At 39.8% G+C, this 20,472-nt stretch overlaps 1 long non-coding RNA gene across 1 annotated transcript; it reads left to right on the forward strand.

The window, feature by feature from the left end:
* The first annotated feature begins 4,379 nt into the window (after positions 1-4,379).
* On the forward strand, positions 4,380-5,550 carry LOC139183907 (uncharacterized). Its single transcript, XR_011567411.1, has 2 exons — positions 4,380-5,109; positions 5,316-5,550. It is a non-coding gene; the product is annotated as an uncharacterized lncRNA (long non-coding RNA).
* The last annotated feature ends 14,922 nt before the right edge of the window (positions 5,551-20,472 follow it).

Raw genomic sequence — 20,472 nt, forward strand, 5'->3', positions numbered from 1 at the left:
CTTCGCCATCCAGGAACAATATGTGACCCAAGATGGTGCTGCAGTGCATCTGCTGGGGCCTGAGAACAACCCAGAGGGAAAGACCCACACACTGGTTTTCTGCCCCTCTCTTGCTCAGAGAAGGTGCTGTGGCCAGTTGGTTTCTCTTGATTGATTCTTCCTCTGAAGAAAAGGGAAAGAGGGAGTGTCTATTCCTTCTCTTTATGTGGTGAAATATGAGCTTCCCCAGTGGCTCATATATAACATGAAATTCAGCATCTTAACTATTTTTAAGTGCACAGCTCAGTGGCAAGAAGTATATTCATGCTGTCGTGAAGGCACCACCACTATCCATTTCCAGAACTTTTTCATCATCCCAAATCTCATTCCTTTTATTGCACCTGTTACCCTGGACCACAAGCCCCTTGGAGGCTGCAAACATGACTTACCCATGCTTGAATTTCCGTGGCCTTTCATGTAGTAGATACTCAACACGATTGCTAAGCTGCATATCCATTTGGCAGAGGGAAACGGAGGAGAGCTGCTGTCGCTCTACCATGGAAATGAAATGACGCCCAAGAACAGTTAGCAATGTTTGCCTCTCGTTTCAGTGCCACCCTTTTCGTTCCCAGGAAATGATGTGAATAGGTTATTTCATATATGAGCTGTTAAGTCCTTTATGATGTCCTGCTAGCTTTTAATTATAGAACATCCAGGAATTTCCTGTAAATGGAGTAATATGTCCCTAAATGTATGAAGCTGTGTCTTAAATCTTTACATGAAGGGGGAAAAAAAAAGTACAGGGAATAATTAGCAAGCAAGCCTGTACTTGCATCTCATCCTGAATTCTTACATTGGTCCAGTCCTTTTTCAGATGAATGAGAATTCCATTTGACCTAAAGTTTTTATGGCTTAATGTGAGGAAACCATTTTTTATCTGTTTGAAAACTGGTCAAATGTGTCTAAAATACAAGTTTAGGAAAGAAAGACTTGGTCTAATCAGTGTCTTCTACTTACAGTGTGACTTCAAAAATTCAATAAATATTTTTATATGATTCCTTGAAGTTTAGAGGTTGGAGGCAAGTCTAGTAAATTACTAAGACCAGATACTGAAGTTATTTTCTATTGAGAGGAAGAGAGAGAAAGGGCTCTTATAGTGGGACTTCACTGGTGGTCCATTGGTTAAGATTCTATGCTTCCAATGCAGGGGCTTAGGGAACTAAGATCCCACATGCCACTGGGTATGGCCTGAGGCGGGGGGGTGGGAATAGTCTGGGCTTAAGATAAATAGTTTGAAATGAAAAGAGAAGAAATGCAAAGCAGGCAAGTAAAGGGAGGAATGTGATTGCTGAATGGATGTATATCCAAAAAATTACCCCTTTCTGATAAATTTAAGCAGGTAGATATAGGCCAAAATAAAGCTGCCTATAGTATGTTGAAACAAAATTGCTCTAATGTAATTTCCTGGAAGAGTTTGGGGATATTAGAAAAGATGAGGAAAAATACAGTTGGGCCTAGGATAGGAGTCTCAATTTGGCTGTTGGGGAGCAGGCTGTGTTTCTCTTCTTCTTAAGAGGAGTCATTGTTACCTGTTGGTCATGTTTTTTGAGACCCACAATTATATCTGGGGGTATTTTCTAGTTCTTAGATGTGTGGGGGAAAAACAACCATTTTTCTATAACAGTGCCTTTGTTTGGAGTTATCAGATAGTGATAATCGTGTATGATGCTGCTTGTTCAGGAATGTCTTAACATCTGCCCTTGAGCACTATTCTCTCATATCTTGTTTTAAATTGTAGCTCTGTTAGGAAAAGATTTGTGATTATGTTTATGTATTTATTTACAAGAGGCATTTAATTTTTGTGTTGGTTTGAGTAACAGCTGCTACAAAAAAATATGCCATAGCATTTCAGTTGGATGACACTGAGTTTTCCTGGTCCATGGGCAGATGATTTTCCTCTTTGTGGTCATTTGGGGAGCCAGACTCTTATCATCTTGTAGCTCTTCCATTTCCTAGGCTCTCAAAGTCCTTTGCATGAAGCCAGTGAAAGGAGGAAAACTTTAAGAACAGGAATGTTTGTCTAAATTGCCATTAGATAACACAGATGGGATTTTTCACCTTATAAAATAAAGGATAATATAAATTTGTCTAGCATTCCCCACATTTTAATTAATCCAAAACTACTATGATAGTTTTTTATTTACCAAACTTCTGGAAAAAAAGCCTGACAAATTTATGTTTCTTAAGTTCCTAAGTTAAATGTATACAGTTGGTCTTTGAACAAGGCAGGGATTGGAGTGCTGACCTTTATGCACAGTTGAAAATTTGCACATAACTTTACAGTTCTGCTTCTGTACCTATGGTCATACATCTGTGGTATGATCATGGGTGGTGTAATATTATGGGAAGTATTTAGTGAAGGAAATCTGCACGTAAATGGACCTGTGTAGTTTGAACTACATGTCATGCTGTTCAAGGATCAACTGTTTAAGTAAAATATGTTAGTGTGCATTTTGATGCTGGTGTACATTCAAGGTGAAAAAGTACTCATGTTCACGAACAGAGACTAGAAAGATACCTCTTTATAAATTGATGTGTTTGTAGGTTTCATGGGCTTTGTAAATTGTAAACAATCATAACATACTTTATTGTACAAGTGAAAAGGCCCTGGAGTTTGTCATTGTCCTCACTGTTTATAATACGCTCTTGTTCCTAGAGTAATAACGGATCAAATCCTTAACAATTAATTTTGTAGTCTGCCTCAGTAAAGGATTCCATTCTCCTCCATGATTTTGTTTTTAGTTAGTAAAATAAAGTGACCAGAACCATTTAGTCTTATCACCCACATATGTCTCTCCTTCTTCCTTCAGTTCAGTTCAGTTCAGTTGCTCAGTCGCGTCCAAATCTTTGTGACCTCATGAACAGCAACATGCCAGGCCTCCCTGTCCATCACCAACTCCTGGAGTCCACCCAAACCCGTGTCCATTGAGTCAGTGATGCCATCCAACCATCTCATCCTCTGCCGTCCCCTTCTCCTCCTGCCCTCAATCCTTATATTCCTATAAAACCCTCTGCTATTAGCTGGATTTCAGGAATTCAGACTCCTGCAAGAAATAGCAAAAGAATTAGTATCAGAAACATTTGACTTTTTGTAGATAATACAGGGAATAGGTACTGCTGTGATGTTTATATTCTGTATGATTCTGTATGATATACAGGGAGTTCATTATGGGTACATGTGACTGAGTCAGGATTTGTAGGATGGATCCTGTACTAGATGAGTGGTTTCTACTCAAGACCATCAGAATAAGGTAGCCCAGGTGCTTTATCACTGGACAGATATTAACAAGTCTTCCCTTACCTCCACTTTACAGCTAAGGAAACTAGGGCTCTGAAAGTATAGGAACTTGCAAAATTCATTGGTTATTGAGTGGCAGAACTGAAGAGCAGAGGACTTCAGTTTGATGCCAATTTGTGTTTGTTGTTTGCTTTTCAATTGCCAACAGGCCTGGAAGGAGAAAAGACTCTGGTGGGTTATTTCTGAAGGACTGGAAAGAGTTTTGTTGGGGGAACATTTTGGCACCCAGACGTTGGTTTAAAATTTTCTGAAAACCACCTAAGTGTTCAGAGACCTGAACTGTAGGTGCAGAAGGCCTAGCCTAGCTTTTCCTTTTGTGTCACTGGTACTGAGAGTGTGAAACAGGTTAGAGAATGGGATTTTCTCATCCCTGCTCAGATGCTTTTAAGGTCACCCTGCTCATAGGCAAGTCTAACTTTCTTTCACATAAACTTGGAATGTTTAGTTCTTTGGTACTGCCTTTTGAATAAAAAGGAAGTTATGCTTTATCTCATTATGATAATACAAATACGATGTTCTTCAAATCAAATGACCCTCATCACCAAGGTAAATCATTATCACTTAAACAAACCTGTAGTGTGTTAAACTGCTGGCAATGCTTGGGAGAAAAACCAGCAAAGACAGTCTTTACATAGTTTAGATGATGGAGACAATGACAAACAACAATAGCAACAGTTTAATGCTTGTAAAATGCTTACTACATGCCAGGCACTATTCTAAGCATTTCTTGTATGAACTCATTTAACCCTCATAACAATCTAGAGGTAAAGCATGATTAGGGGTTTTATAAAGTCATACAGGCAGAGAAAAGTCAAATGGAGATTTGAGTCTACAGTCTTAAATTATGCAAACTTGATTCTTTTTTAGATATTTTAAAATCAAAGTCAAAGAAAGCACTGATGTTTAGTGCGTGAAGTATATTGAAAGTAACTTTTTCCATATAAGAAGCTTAAGTTTAAAGTACTTGTCTTCCTAAAAGGGGTTGTAGTATGTTGAGACTATAATTTTAAATATTTCACCTAACTTTTATAATAGTAACAATAAACTATGTTTAAGAGACAAAGAGGGCTTCCCAGGTGGTGCTAGTAGTAAAGAACCCGCCTGCCAACAGTAGAAGATGCAGGAGACTGGGGTTCAATCCCTGGATGGGGAAGATCCCCTGGAGGAAGGCATAGGAACCCACTCCAGTATTCCTGCCTGGAGAATCCTGATGGACAGAGGAGCCTTGCCGGGCTACAGTCCAAGGGATCACAAAGAGTCAGCCATAACTGAAGCGACTTAGCATGCACACACAAAGAGACTAAGATCCGTTTTAATTTCCCTAAATGTAATTGTAATATAGCCCTGCTGAGTGCAGCCTTTAGCAGTTGGCTGAAGCTGTGTGCTATCCTCAAACCTTGTTACCAGGCAACAGTTACCCCAGACAGTTTGTGCTCCTGCTCAGCCTTCAGTCTGGGCCCCTCCCCCAAGCAATCAACTATCAATGAGCAACCATTAGTGATCCTGCTCAGCCATTGGAGGATGCTACAGTGAGCTCTGCCCACAAACAACTAACTGTTGATAAGTGACCGTTAGTGGTTCCATTCAACCAGCGGTCCCTGGAGTGGTAGTCTTCAGGCGGAGAGTGAAAGAGGCGGATCCCACCCTTCTCCACAGGGACTTCCAGCTCACTCCTCAGACTCGCCGGTGAACAGGCTGGGGGCTGTGTCTTGCAGGGCTCCAGAGCTCTCGCCATGGCCTCCCACTTACTCGGCTCAGACCTTGAATTGGCGGTGAATCTCCCCCTCATCCCTGTCTCTGCGACCTAATGGCAGTGGCTGTCTGCCTGGGATGCAGCCTGTGGGACCTGGTCCTGTTGTACTGGCAGCCTGAGGGCCAGCTGGGTCCTGGATGCCTGGCTCCCTCAGCGATGTCAGCTGGGCAGATTTTGGGGATTTGGCCCTGAGGGAGCTTCCAACTGAGATCTGTCTTCTCTTAGCCAGAACCAGGACCTCGGAGGGAGAAAGTTGTATCTCGGGGCCTCGGGAACATCGTTACCTGACCATGACCCAACCCCTTGAGCAAAGGATCCAACACCAAGAAGTTTGCAACAACCACACCCCTCGCTCACTTTTCTTAGAAAAGGGCTTTGCTGACAGCTTTCAGGAATTTGGGGGGTTTTTAAGGCATGAGCCACCCATCTCCTTGCTCTCAATAAACCTGTCTCTGTTTCACACTCTGACGTTTTGATATTGTTTGGCCTCACTGTGCCTTGGGCACACAGACTTGCTTTTTGGTAACAGGAAAAATAAACTATTCTTAAGAGACAAAGATCCATTTCATCTTACCTAAATTTATCATTTTATAGATTTTCTTTGGATTAGGGTTTTTCTTGCTCAATTTTTAAAGGAAATTCATAAAAATATATTAGTTGTATGGAAAATGTTAAACCAATAAATAGGTAAATATGTTTTCCTTTTCTGAAAAATGATAGATTTACTATCTCTGAGTAGAAACTTAGCTAGGTTTTATTTTTTATATTTGATTTGTTTTGGCTGTTCTTGGTCTTCCTTGCTGCGTGGGCTTTTTTCTACTTGTAGTGAGTGGGGGCTACTCTTCTTTTTGGTGCAGGGACTTCTCACTGCGGTGGCTTCTCTTGTTGCACAGCACAGGCTCTAGGATGCACAGGCTTTACTAGTTGTGGCTCCCAGGCTCTAGAGCACAGACTTGGTAGTTGTGGCACACAGGCTTAGTTGCTCTGTGCCATGTGGGATCAAACCTGTGTCTCCTGCAGTGGCAGGCAGATTCTTTACCACTGAGCCAACAGGGAAGCCCATTAGCTAGGCTTTATATTTCTTGTTTCCATAGGAATTGTTAGCAAACCTTGCTATGTGTTTATCTATGTATCTACATATTTATTTTTATATATGCACTTCCATATCTAAATTTATAATATCATATTTTAAAATTTTGGTTATACTATTGACTTATTATTTTATCTTCCCTCATTCCACAAAGGGAACTTGAGGTGGATAAAATATATTTACTTAGTAATATATGATGATAAAGGAAGAAACTGGAGGAAAAGAGAAAACACAAATACATTAAGAAGATGAAATCAGGGTAATGCCCTAAGTACCGAAGTACCCATACTTCGTCTTAAGTGGGCTGAAAATTTAGCAACTCATTTCTAACAATTGACTTATATGTTATTGAGCTCCTATAATAAGAACAAAGTAATAAGAGAGGCTTAGTTTTCCTTAGTACTAAGGCCTGAAAATAGACAAATGAGAATATGTGGAAAATATGTAAGAACACACTGTGTGTTCACAGAGAATACAAAAATGGTTCTTTGCCAAAAGGATTTTAGGGTGCAATGTCACACTTGTATCCAACAGTTAGGAATATGAATATGCCTCTCAGTTGGGCCCTCCACCCTACCTGGCATCTCTCTTTTCCTTATTCTCTTGCAATGACTTTCTAAACCTTCTCTACTTTCTTCAGAATTTCGAATCCTCTTTACTCACCTCTCACCTTTCCCTGTCTCAGAAGGTGACCTACTTCAAAAATGAAATGGAAGCTATCAGGGAACTGGGTCTTCTTACCACCACAAAGGAATCTTTCTACATCTGTACTTCTTCCTCTTCTCTTGGCTTGCAATAGTGGAGCTGTTCCTTCTTGTCAAGAACAATTCTTGCACTTATTATATCGATTCTTTTCTTTCTTGAAAATTTGCGCTAAATACAATCTCTTCCTCTTGCATACTTAACCTCTTTTATTGTCATTGAAATATGCTCTGGACTCCTTAATCTTAGAAAACACCCTCTTTGACCCTTCATCTACATCTGGGGCCAACTCATTCTCTCTGATCTCCTCATTTATAGCCAAACTTTCCAAAAGCCAGTCTGTGCTCCTTGCCTCCTTCACCCTATTTCCTGATAACCATTAAGCCATTTCACTCTGGATCCACCAAAATGGCATAAGGTCACCAGTGTCCTTGATGGCACGAAATCTTATTAATATCTTTTAACTTTGTGAATTCTTTAGTGATTTCCAAAAAACCTCCTCCTGATTTTGGTGAAAAAGGCAGAGCTCATTTCTGTGGCTCACAACCAAAGAACCCCCATGGATACTCCAACTCTCCAACTTTGTCTAGCAGTGCTCTGCCCTTTGATCTTCATGTGCACTCATACTGTCCTCATTCCTTGAGTGAGTTCTTCCTTCTCCTGCCATAGGACTTTGGTGTATACTGTTTCCCCTGTCTGGTTTCTCTTCTTCTTCACTTGATAATTTTATTCCTTCAGATTCAGATCAAATGTTCCTTCTTTTGAGGAACCTTCCCTAGACCCCCAAACTTGATCAGTTTCCCATGTTATATAGTCTTAAAGCTCAGAGATACCATTTAATATCCCCATAAATGATATGAAGATAGCTCTCTACTGAGCTAGGTGGTGGTGTCTGAATTTTAATTCCAACCACATTGCGACATTCTAAAAGTCATATAATGGATTCCTCAGGTAGGATGTGTGTGGCCAGTGTTTGAACAGGTTGGAATATCCTCTTAAGTCAAAGTGTTTACTTCTTGATGACTCAAGTTCTTACAAATATTTACGTTTTTATCCATTTTCAACTCAGTGCAGCAAAGATACGTTGAGTGCAGTATATATAGAAGATTCAGAGGAATATAAAAACAATAATGCAAATTCTTCAAGCTTATGATTTGTTGAGAGGTAGGGTGGAGACAGGATAATATTAACTATATTACTTCAATGCCTCATGTCCAACTTTCACAAATTTGAAATAAGGCTTTATTTTTTAATTTTCTTTCATTGCTTTCTTTCATTATTATACATTTGTGAATATCTATTCATCTGAGACTGAATCAGATGACAAAACAACTTCTGAGAAGAAATTGCTGATGACTATCTCTTTCCCTAACCTTGATTCAAAGTAGGAGCAAGTTTGACAATTGAGACTTGAGATGCATCTTAAACTTAAAAAAAAAAAAGAATTATTTATAATATTTGCTTTTGGACTGTGGTGTTGGAGAAGACTCTTGAGAGTCCCTTGGACTGCAAGGAGATCCAACCAGTCCATCCTGAAGGAGATAAGTCCTGGGTGTTCATTGGAAGGACTGATGTTGAAGCTGAAACTCCAATACTTTGGCCACCTGATGTAAAGAGCTGACTCATTTGAAAAGATCCTGATGCTGGGAAAGATTGAGGGGAGGAGGTGAAGGGGATGACAGAGGATGAGATGGTTGAATGGCATCACTGACTCAACGGACATGAGTTTGGGTAAACTCCTGGAGTTGGTGATGGACAGGGAGGCCTGGCATGCTGTGGTTCATGGGGTCGCAAAGAGTCGAACATGACTAAGCGACTGAACTCAACTGAAATGAACACAGCTTGATGATCTATTGACAAAACTCTGGGCTTTGTTTTTCACTGCTGCCAGTTCATGAAAGAACAGGATGAGTATGAATATTCAGCCTCTGTAGTATAAACTGCTCACTTGCCTTCCCCAATATCCAACCTGGCCATATGGGACAAAGACTATACTTTGCAGCTTTCTCCATAACTAGTCTGACTGTGTGACAATGTCCTAGCCAATGAGACGTGACGAAAGGTTGTGGTGACCCTGGGAAATCTTATAAGATATGTGGTATGCACCCTTTTTGTGCTTCCATGCAGTCAATGCATGAATTGGTGAAACATTAAAATAAAAAGATTCCCTATGAACTCAAGGAGGCTATCTCAGAACTTTTTTTAAGTGAGATAAAGTGAAAATTGGTCTTTTATGGGCCATTGTTATCTTCTAGTTTGTGTCACAAGCAGCTGAACCCAATCCTAACTGAATCCCTACCCCTACTCTACCACCATCAAGAAGGTCCTAAAGCCTGGATTTTGTCTCCTGAGAAAGGCAAACCAGATATTTTTGTGTTTCTAGGGACTGAGGCCAATCCATCTAAAATGATAAGCCTTCAAACACTGTTGAGAGATGGCAAAATAAGTATGAATAGTTTTTTTATTTGAGAGATGGGAAGGGAAAGGACTTGAGAAGGAAAAGAATTCTGGGATATTGGATGGGTTCTTGAGGATTGGGAAAGACACTGGGCTTTATAGTTAGTAGTGGAGATCTGATCTCACTGAAAAGCAATGCCTTTGTGAATGCAGGACTCTCACATGGAGATTAGCTCATGGAGACTGGGTACTGAACGCTATAGTCTTGGGTGCTTCAGTGAGGGTCAACTCAGCTTGAGATGAAGGAAGAACTATGGGGGAAGTGATTTCCTTCATCATAGACTTGTAGCATCAGCAAACAAAATAGAATTTCAATCACTGTCCCATTTTTATGTGCCCCATGAGTCTAGATTTCTTGTTTTAAAGAATGGAAGGGAACATAATCCAAGAAGATAACTTTTGTTGGACTTCTCAAAAGACTTATTCGGTGGGGGTTTTGAGCCAGACTTGCTTCATTGTGAAATAAAATGTTATGTTTCTTATGTCTCAGAGTAATTTGTACCATTAGTGTAGGATGGAATGTTCATGATTTCCTTTTACTTTTCACTCAAACCCACAAAGTATTTCTCCATTCAAAATGTGTATCTTGTTTCAACATGCCAAGTGCCAAAGCATTTAGGTTAAGTTTTTTTTTGTGTGTGTGTGTGTACCAGAGTTTTATTAAAGTATGAAAGAGACAGAGAAAGCTTCTGACATAGACATAAAAAGGGGGCCGGAGACTGCCCCCATTGTTAGTGTTAGCAAAGGAGCTATATACTTTTTTAATTGGTTATTACAATAAATCAAGAGACTGTCTAGTGCACTGGTACGACCCAGAGGGATGGTATGGGGAGGGAGGAGGGAGGGGGGTTCAGGATGGGGAACACATGTATACCTGTGGTGGATTCATTTTGATATTTGGCAAAACTAATACAATTATGTAAAGTTTAAAAATATAATAAAATTTTAAAAAAACATAAAAAAAATAAACTCTGTAGTAAGGATTATATAACAACAATGTATCCCGCTAGGTTAAGTTTTTGTTGCAGGAGATTAATTTACTTAAGCAGTTCAGTTCAGTTGCTCAGTCGTGTCCGACTCTTTGCGACCCCATGAATTGCAGCACACCAGGCCTCCCTGTCCATCACCAACTCCCAGAGTTCACTCAAACTCACATCCATCGAGTTGGTGATGCCATCCAGCCATCTCATCCTCTGTCGTCCCCTTCTCCTCCTGCCCCCAATCCCTCCCAGCATCAGAGTCTTTTCCAATGAGTCAACTCTTTGCATGAGGTGGCCAAAGTACTGGAGTTTCAGCTTTAGCATCGTTCCTTCCAAAGAACACCCGGGACTGATCTCCTTTAGAATGGACTGGTTGGACCTCCTTGCAGTCCAAGGGACTCTCAAGAGTCTTCTCCAACACCACAGTTCAAAAGCATCAATTCTTCAGTGCTCAGCTTTCTTCACAGTCCAACTGTCACATCCATACATGACTACTGGAAAAACCATAGCCTTGACTAGATGGACCTTTGTTGGCAAAGTAATGTCTCTGCTTTTGAATATGCTATCTAGGTTGGTCATAACTTTCCTTCCAAGGAGTAAGTGTCTTTTAATTTCATGGCTGCAATCACCATCTACAGTGATTTTGGAGCTCCCCAAAATAATAAATCCAACAAATAAATTGAACTTACATTTTGATCCCTTCTCCAGGGAATCTTTACCAACTGAGCCCCCTCCAGTATTCTTGAGCTTCCCTGGTGGCTCAGATGGTAAAGAATCCACCTGCAATGCAGGAGACCTGGGTTTGATCCCTGGATTGGGAAGATTCCTTGGAGGAGAGTACGGCAACCCACTCAATTATTCTTGCCTGGAGAATCCCCATAGATGGAGGAGCCTGGCGGGTTACAGTCCATGTGGTCTCAAAGAGTCGGACACTACTGAGCAACTAGGTACAGCACACACATTTTGATCCAGATACTGTTATAGGCCATTGGGATGAATCAAAGGGCAAAGATAAATCCCTGCCCTCCTTGGAGCTTGCTTTCTAGCTTGTGGACAGACAATAAACACGGTACATTACCAAATGGAACATGAAAGTGATTAGTAGGCTTCTCAGAGTAAAGAGATATAGCACATTTTAATTTCTTGGCTACATTAAACCTAGAAAGAGGTAAATATATCTGTGTTATGGAGAATATATCAAATAAGAGAGTGCAATTCCATGACTTTTAAGAGAATGGCCCTTTGTAAGCTTATATAGAGAATTCCTCTCCACAATAGTGGTCTTAAGGTCTTAGCACTGAAAACCATGCCAAAAGTAGTAGATTTGTAGAACAGACATTGGATTCCAAACATTTTGCAGCTTGTAAACAGAGTAGCACATTGACAAGAGGTAAGGACATTAAAAATACAACAGAAGAATGAATTTCTTGCTTTCCTGAAGCTAATGACTATTTTGAATGTGGAGTGTTAATGACAGTCTCCAAGGAGAGAGACTATTAGCCTTTGAAATTTTTTCCGATTATAGCAAACTTTCTGAAATGCATACAGATTGAGAGCAGTTTTGTCTGATAGGCTGAGAGTGATCATTTTGTGTGTTGGCTTTAATATAGGCCAGTGTCTGTACAGAGTGAGGATGGCTTGAAAGCTTCTGTTGAGATGGATCTGATGGATTTGGAGTGTTGGTTTCAGCAGGTGACTCTGGGGGGAGGAGCCTAAGGAGCAGACAATCAGGTGTTATAAGAAAATAGAGAATGAAAAAGTGTGAGGATGTAAGATTTAAGGGTCCCTGGCCATTTAGGAAAAGAGAGGATAGAATAAAGGGCTAGGAAAAGAGAAAGCTGGGAAGCCATTATTTAGTATGTCCAGAGCTGAGCTCAATCAGGCCAGGGAGAGTGTTCAAGGGATTTGTGGGGCCAGAAGGCTAGAGATGAGGATCTTCCCCTTGGAGATAGGGGAAGGAGTTTTGACCTAGAAGTGAGAGCTGATTTTGAAGACTAGCAAAGGATATTTAGGGGATTCTAAGGTTTATCATCTGGCTCTTCATATTTCCATAAAAGGGGATTTTAATCCATGCCCGAAAGGTAAAAAAATAATTAGCTGCTAAAGCATATGCCATGCTATGGCTATGGCACTGCTACTCTAAAGAATGATGTTGACTTTACCCTGGATATGGTTATCTCAGGATATAAATGATCTGACATAGGCTTATTGCAAAGAGTAGGTAGTTGAGATCTTTCTGGAATTTTGAATTCAAAGTAGCTATTCAATTATAGCTGCAGTTCAATGGTTCTCTTAGTTTTCAGTTATTTTGTCCTCCACTGAGAAGTCAGGTCATGTTTTACATTGGCATAATATATGAAAAGTTGAGCCAGAGCCTGAAGATGTTGTTTACTTGTCACTTTGTATGTATATGTGTAGTTACATATAGTATATAGCTATTATACTCTGAAGTATGTGAACATATGATTATAGTTATATTAATAGTATATTAACTATTATATGCATAGTTAATATAACTACATATGTAATGCAAAGTGAAAAGAAATATATATAGTTATATATGTTATATGTGGGTTTCCCAGGTGGTGCTACTGGTAAAGAACCCACCTGCCAATGCAGGACACATAAGAGAAACAGGGAGATGTGGGGTTCTATCCCTGGGTCAGGAAGATCCCCTGCAGGAGGGCATGGCAAACCACTCCAGTATTCTTGCTTGGATAATCCCATGGACAGAGGAGACTGGCAGGCTACAGTCCACAGGGTCACAAAGAGTTGGACACAACTGAAGTGACTTAGCACACATGTTATATGTAACTATAAATAAGTATATATATATATGTGTGTGTGTGTGTGTGTGTGTATGTATGTATATAAATATATAGTGTTTCATAACTTTAAATCATTTTATATGATTTTGAAAAAATACATTTTACTCTTTAAAAAAGCTAAACTTATTATTTGGAAATACTATCACTAAATGGTAGATGACTAGTATTTGAGCCAAAAGATTTTAATTTTTCCCACTTCAGACAAGGTTTTCTGTTCAAACTCCAGAAGTAATTTTCCTTCTCTCTCTCTTAGTTAGTAAATACATATATATGTAAATATGCACACATAAATGCATAGACATAGAAGCATAAATGCACTCTTACATACACACATACATATTCACCTTAAAAAGAGCAATTGAGCATGGGAAACACTATATTTAAATGTGGTAGTCTGGAGCAACTTTCTAATGAAATAATTTAGTACATTTTTCACTAACTTTTTATCTGTCACCACTTTTTCTAATCTTAATATATTTCACACCCAGACTTGAATTATCAAATTTGATTTAAAGCTCACCCATTTCTCTTCCTGGAGTGATTTCATGACTCTGGGACCTCAAGCTCTTGGATCAAAGCTTTGCTACAACTCAGCAGCTGTCTTAACTACCCTAGAGAGAGCAGTTTGAGTCCTTCCAAGCTCATCAAAGAGAAGGTGTTAGCTTGCCTTCCTCACACTCCTATTCTCAGAACATCTGCTTCCTGTCTCCTGTATGCATAGCCTAATAGGAAGAAAATGTGTAATAGAGGGTGATTATGTTGAGAGGATAAACAGCCTCCCAGTTAGATCTTCTTCAATCCACAAAAGTCTTCTTGCCACTTTGCTGTTGATATATTTGAAAGTGGTTGTTTAATCATGGTCTACTAGTGAAGTTGATGGACAAGGGGTCAGGTGATCTTAATGATTAACTCTGCCGAGAGGCCACTGTGTCACTTTGGGCAAATTGTTGGTTCTCTGATTCCCCGTGATTTCACATGTAAAATGAGACAATGGGATATTATGACCTTAAATTTCTTTAAACTTCTACGGTACTAAATCTATTCCTGACAACTTTCTTATCATAATGATCTTATATATGTATAGTGATTTTTCTCAAGTCATAGCTTTAGGTCTAATCATTATATTCATTTACAACCTTTATAACAATGGAAATTACAAGATTCCTGCATGTGGAATCTAAATACAAAATAGACCAACAAAGCAAAACAGAAGCAAACTCATAGATAACAGAAAACAAACTGGTAGGTTGTTTCTTTTTTTTTTTTTTAATTTTATTTTATTTTTAAACTTTACATAATTGTATTAGTTTTGCCAAATATCAAAATGAATCCACCACAGGTATACATGTGTTCCGCATCCTGACCCCTCCTCCCTCCTCCCTCCCCATACCCTCCCTCTGGGTCGTCCCAGTGCACTAGCCCCAAGCATCCAGTATCGTGCATCGAACCTGGACTGGCAACTCGTTTCTTACATGATATTTTACATGTTACAATGTCATTCTCCCAAATCTTCCCACCCTCTCCCTCTCCCACAGAGTCCATAAGACTGTTCTATACATCAGTGTCTCTTTTGCTGTCTCGTACACAGGGTTATTGTTACCATCTTTCTAAATTCCATATATATGCGTTAGAATACTGTATTTATGTTTTTCCTTCTGGCTTACTTCACTCTGTATAATAGGCTCCAGTTTCATCCACCTCATTAGAACTGATTCAAATGTATTCTTTTTAATGGCTGAGTAATACTCCATTGTGTATATGTACCACAGCTTTCTTATCCATTCATCTGCTGATGGACATCTAGGTTGCTTCCATGTCTTGGCTATTATAAACAGTGCTGCGATGAACATTGGGGTACACGTGTCTCTTTCCCTTCTGGTTTCCTCAGTTCTTTAATGTCCCTAATCTTTAAGTCCATGAATCCTCAGTCTCCCAAGTCTGAGGAAAATGTGCAGGACTCTGGGTCCTCACCTAGATGCCTAGAGAGTATCTGCCTCTTGGGAAGGGCTTGAAATCCAAAGATCCAAAGTGCTAACAGTATACTTTATGAACAATGGATTTAACTTTAAAAACAGGTGAAAGTGATAGCGAAAGTTGCTCAGTCATGTCTGACTCTTTGCTACCCCATGGACTATATGGTCCATGAAATTCTCCAGGCCAGAATACTAGAGTGGGTAACTTCTCTAGGGGATCCTCCCAACCCAGAGATCGAACCCAGGTCTCCTGCACTGCAGGTGGATTCTTACCATCTGAGCCACTAGGGAAGCCCAAGAATACTGGAGTGGGTAGCATATCCCTTTTCCACAGGATCTTCCTGATCCAGGAATCAAATTGGGGTCTCCTGCATTGCAGGTGGATTCTTTACCAGCTGAGCTAGGTGCTATGTTTGAAAAATGAAGTCTAGCTGATTAGATTTAGGGCTTCCAGAAGCTACATGTATTAATATAGGTCTTCCTCTGGGCATCCATAGCACCAGGTACATTGATTTTCACTGCATTCAAGTTGTTCACTTTTATGTGTTCCCCAAAGACAGCAGTTTCTTAAGAGCTGATGTAATTTTCTTTTATTGTGAACTGAACATTTTAGCCATTATGTCTCCAAGGCTTTGTTCTGAGATCCGCACATGCCACGTTTCAGTATTATGATTTGTTCATAACTAGTCTTATGTTTACATACTGAAATTGTAATGTGACCTTCTGTTCCAACTCATACTTTCTCCACCCCAAATTCTAGGCTAAGTCTAGGGAGACATATTTCTTCTGATATATGCCTGCTCCCGCCTGACTCTTTCATTTAGTTGTGGCCTTACATATTGGCCAAATTTTCTGGTTATCTACCTCGAATAATTTGATGGATGCTAACACTTCTCAGGTGGCCCTAGGAGTAAAGAACCTGCCCGCCAATGCAGGAGATGTAAGAGATGCAGTTTCCATCCCTGGGTTGGGAAGATTCCCTGGAGAAGGAAATGGCAACCCACTCCATATTCTTGCCTGAAGAATCTCATGGACAGAGGAACCTAGCAGTCTACAGTCCATGGAGTCGCAAAGAGTCAGACACAACTGAAGCGACTGAGCACACACTCGATGTTACTAGATTCTCTGCTGGATCACGAGGGTCTACAGTTCCATCTTAGTCTGTTCAGGCTTCTATAACAATTTACCATAGATTGGGCAGCTTACAAACAACAAAAACTTATTTCACACAATTTAAATTCTGGAGGCCGGGGAGGCTCCAACTTTGATGTGCTGGCAGACTCTGTGTCTGGTGAAAACCCACTTCCTGGTTCACAGATGGCTGTCTGCTTGCTGTGTGCTCACATGGCAAAAAAGTGGAAGTCTGGTCTCTTTTGGACTTTCCTGGAGGCTCAGACGGTAAAGTGTCTGCCTACAATGTGGGAGACCTGGGTTCGATCTCTGGGTCGGGAAGATCTCCTGGAGAAGGACATGGCAACCCACTCCAGTACTCTTGCCTGGAAAAATCCCATGGACAGAGGAGCCTGGTAGGCTACAGTCCATGAGGTCACAAAGACTCGGACATGACTGAGTGACTTCACTTCACTTTCACTGGTCTCTTTAGCTATACCCTCATGACCTAATCACCTCCCCAAGCCCCACCTCTTGATACTATCACGTTGAAGATTGGACTTCCAACATATGAGTTGGGGAAAGGGAAAGTCACTCCATTGTGTCCAACTCTTTACGACCCCAGGGACTATACAGTCCATGGGATTCTCCAGACCAGAATACTGGAGTGGGTAGCCTTTCCCTTCTCCAGGGGATTTTCCCAACCCAAGGATGGAACCCAGGTCTCCCGCATTGCTGTTGGATTCTTTACCCGCTGAGCCACAAGGGAAGCCCATGAATTGGGGAGAGGGACTTAAATATTCAGTCCTTACTCCCTCTGTGAAATCACATTGATTGTGAAATCAAGGTATTGTCAAGGGATAACATATTTGGCTAAGATGAAGTATGTTGATTTCATTTTGCTTGCTTCCACTAGCTGTAATGATCTATGGTCTCAAGTCACCAGTAGCTTAGGTGAGCAAGAGCTGTGGGTTGTTACTTGTTCTGTGGTTCCCTAGCCACAGTTTGCTGTATGTAGTTATCATGTAGACTGTCAGCACGAACCTCAGTGGGTGAGGGAGGAAAGCTTTGTTTTTAACAAGCTGTTTGAAGCAACAGTGAGAGTCTTCATGCTGCCCTCTCCACCTGCCCCTCTCTTTCCACCCCACTTCAAGACACATTTTCCCCTCCTCCTCTTTGCCACTCCTGTCTTAAATATTTCTGTGACCCTCCCACCAACACTCCCTCCAAAATCAACCATCCTTTTGAGAAAATGATGGCTCAAAATTTTAGTTCATTTAAATCTAAATGATATGGTTTGAAGGTAAACATATGTGAAAGTTTGCTTTACCTTGTGTAACAGCTGTTTATGTGAAAAGTTGTTTGTCAACTGAATTTTTGGAAATGTAAATATGTTTTGAGTGCTCCAAGGGAAATTTTATTTAAAGGAACCCAGCAGTGAGACTTTCAGAAAGACTCTCTTTTTGGAATACAAGTAATACAAATTGTTCTTTGAGTTTGGAGTTTAAGGAAAGTCTCTCTTTTATTATTATTATTATTTACAGAGGATATTCTGTATAATAGAAATGAAATTGTGTTCTTTTTACATTATCAGGGTTATTTTCAGATTATAATGCACTAGTTCACAGTATGAACCTGAATTAATTCTCAAAACTAGTTAACAATTTAATCAGTCTCAATCCCTGTCTCTATTTCTCTCTCTCTCTCACACACACACGCACACACATACATACACACAAATACACTTGTGACATAAATATATGTATAAATTACATTGCAATTCAAGTGTGGAAGGAAAGGGAGTGTGTAATTAATTCTAAGTAGTAAGAGAGACTGAGAAACTTCAGGAATTTTGAAGAGTCTAAGTTGTAAATGACAAAACAATTTGCAGATCTTGATGGGAATTTTCTCTGTGGACTGTTTTGCCTCTCAGTTATGGTTAGTTTGAAATTTTTCATGACACATGAAATAATGATTTTAGATTCTCTTAGAATAGTTGGTACCATCACTTTGTGCTTAGTAACCTTTGTTTCATCTACCTAGGGGAATTTATTAGGGACTTGAGGCTTACTTTTTTTTTTTAATTTAATTTAATTTTTTAACTTTACAATATTGTATTGGTTTTGCCATATATCAAAATGAATCCGCCACAGGTATACATGTGTTCCCCATCCTGAACCCTCCTCCCTCCTCCCTCCCCATACCATCCCTCTGGGTCCTCGCAGTGCACCAGCCCCAAGCATCCAGTATAGTGCATCGAACCTGGACTGGTGACTCATTTCATATATGATATTATACATGTTTCAATGCCATTCCCCCAAATCATCCCACCCTCTCCCTCTCCCACAGAGTCCAAAAGACTGTTCTGTACATTGGTGTCTCTTTTGCTGTCTTGTATACAAGGTTATTGTTACCATCTTTCTAAATTCCATATATGTGCATTAGTATACTGTATTGGTGTTTTTCTTTCTGGCTTACTTCACTCTGTATAATAGGCTCCAGTTTCATCCACCTCATTAGAACTGACTCAAATGCATTCTTTTTAATGGCTGAGTAATACTCCATTGTGTATATGTACCACTGCTTTCTTATCCATTCATCTGCTGATGGACATCTAGGTTGCTTCCATGTCCTGGCTATTATAAACAGTGCTGTGATGAACATTGGGGTACATGTGTCTCTTTCAATTCTGGTTTCCTCAGTGTGTATGCCCAGCAGTGGGATTGCTGGATCATAAGGCAGTTCTATTTCCAGTTTTTTAAGGAATCTCCACACTGTTTTCCATAGTGGCTGTACTAGTTTGCATTCCCACCAACAGTGTAAGAGGGTTCCCTTTTCTCCACACCCTCTCCAGCATTTATTACTTGTAGACTTTTGGATCGCAGCCATTCTGACTGGCGTGAACTGGTACCTCATAGTGGTTTTGATTTGCATTTCTCTGATAATGAGTGATATTGAGCATCTTTTCATGTGTTTGTTAGCCATCTGTATGTCTTCTTTGGAGAAATGTCTATTTAGTTCTTTGGCCCATTTTTTGATTGGGTCATTTATTTTTCTGGAATTGAGGTGTAGGAGTTGCTTGTATATTTTTGAGATTAGTTGTTTGTCAGTTGCTTCATTTGCTATTATTTTCTCCCATTATGAAGTCTCTTTTCACCTTGCTTATAGTTTCCTTTGTTGTGCAGAAGCTTTTAAGTTTAATTAGGTCCCATTTGTTTATTTTTGCTTTTATTTCCAGTATTCTGGGAGGTGGGTCATAGAGGAGGCTTACTTTTTTGTAATTGATCTTTCTGCCAGAGTCCAGTGATATTTCCTTTAAAAACAAAAATTATTGGGCAAGCTCATTTAATTTCCATCTATTCTGAAGTTCCCTCTTTTACTTAATATTCATTTTGTTGTCTGTAATAACATAATCACTCAGATTGTTTTAAAAAAACTGGGATGGGGGATAGTCTTATACTCCACGTCCTTAGACATCCTGCTGCATTTTTCTGGTTCCAGTCAGCCACGGGTCTCAGTAGGAAGATCTTGACAGATGACTATTGTCCATCTAAATGAAATTAGTGCCATGTTGTCACTGAGCAACTTCATTTGTCTCCTTTAAGTCCTGCAGATTGTGGAGACACAGAACAATGCAAAGGATATCAGTTGTCTGTCTCCTGCAAAGAACACAATTGATACAGAGTGAGAAGGAGTCTCTCTGAAGTGCTTTACATCATCTTAGGCACCTGTTTTTTTTTTTTTTAATTTATTTATTTTAATTGGAGGCTAATTACTTTACAATATTGTAGTGGTTTTGCCTTACATTGAGTTTTTTCTTTCCTTTTTTTTAAAATTGTTTATTTGATTATCAAAGTTTTGGCATCCTTTTATGTTTTTTAAATTTAAGTTTATTTTAAAAAGTTTTTGGCTATGCAACATGACTTCTGGGGTCTTAGTTCCTCAACCAGGATTCAGGCCCTAGGCCGTGGAATTGCAGAGTCCTAACAACTGGATAGCCAGGGAATTCCCTTGAGTTTTTCATAGGAATATAAAATACAGAAACTAATGATAGTGGTTAGATTTGTTTTATATTCCATTTGTGGCAACTCTGAACTTCTGATAGGTCTGAGACCAACTAAAACTTCCCATGGGAGTACTATCCTTTTTGAATTTTGCTAACTTAAAAGATGATAATTGAATATTATAAGCCAATGGGAAAGCTAAAGATCAGTACATAAACAATATAGGGGAAATCAGTTA

This window comes from Bos indicus, chromosome 7 (genome assembly GCF_029378745.1).
Source record: "Bos indicus isolate NIAB-ARS_2022 breed Sahiwal x Tharparkar chromosome 7, NIAB-ARS_B.indTharparkar_mat_pri_1.0, whole genome shotgun sequence".
Lineage (NCBI taxonomy): Eukaryota > Metazoa > Chordata > Mammalia > Artiodactyla > Bovidae > Bos > Bos indicus.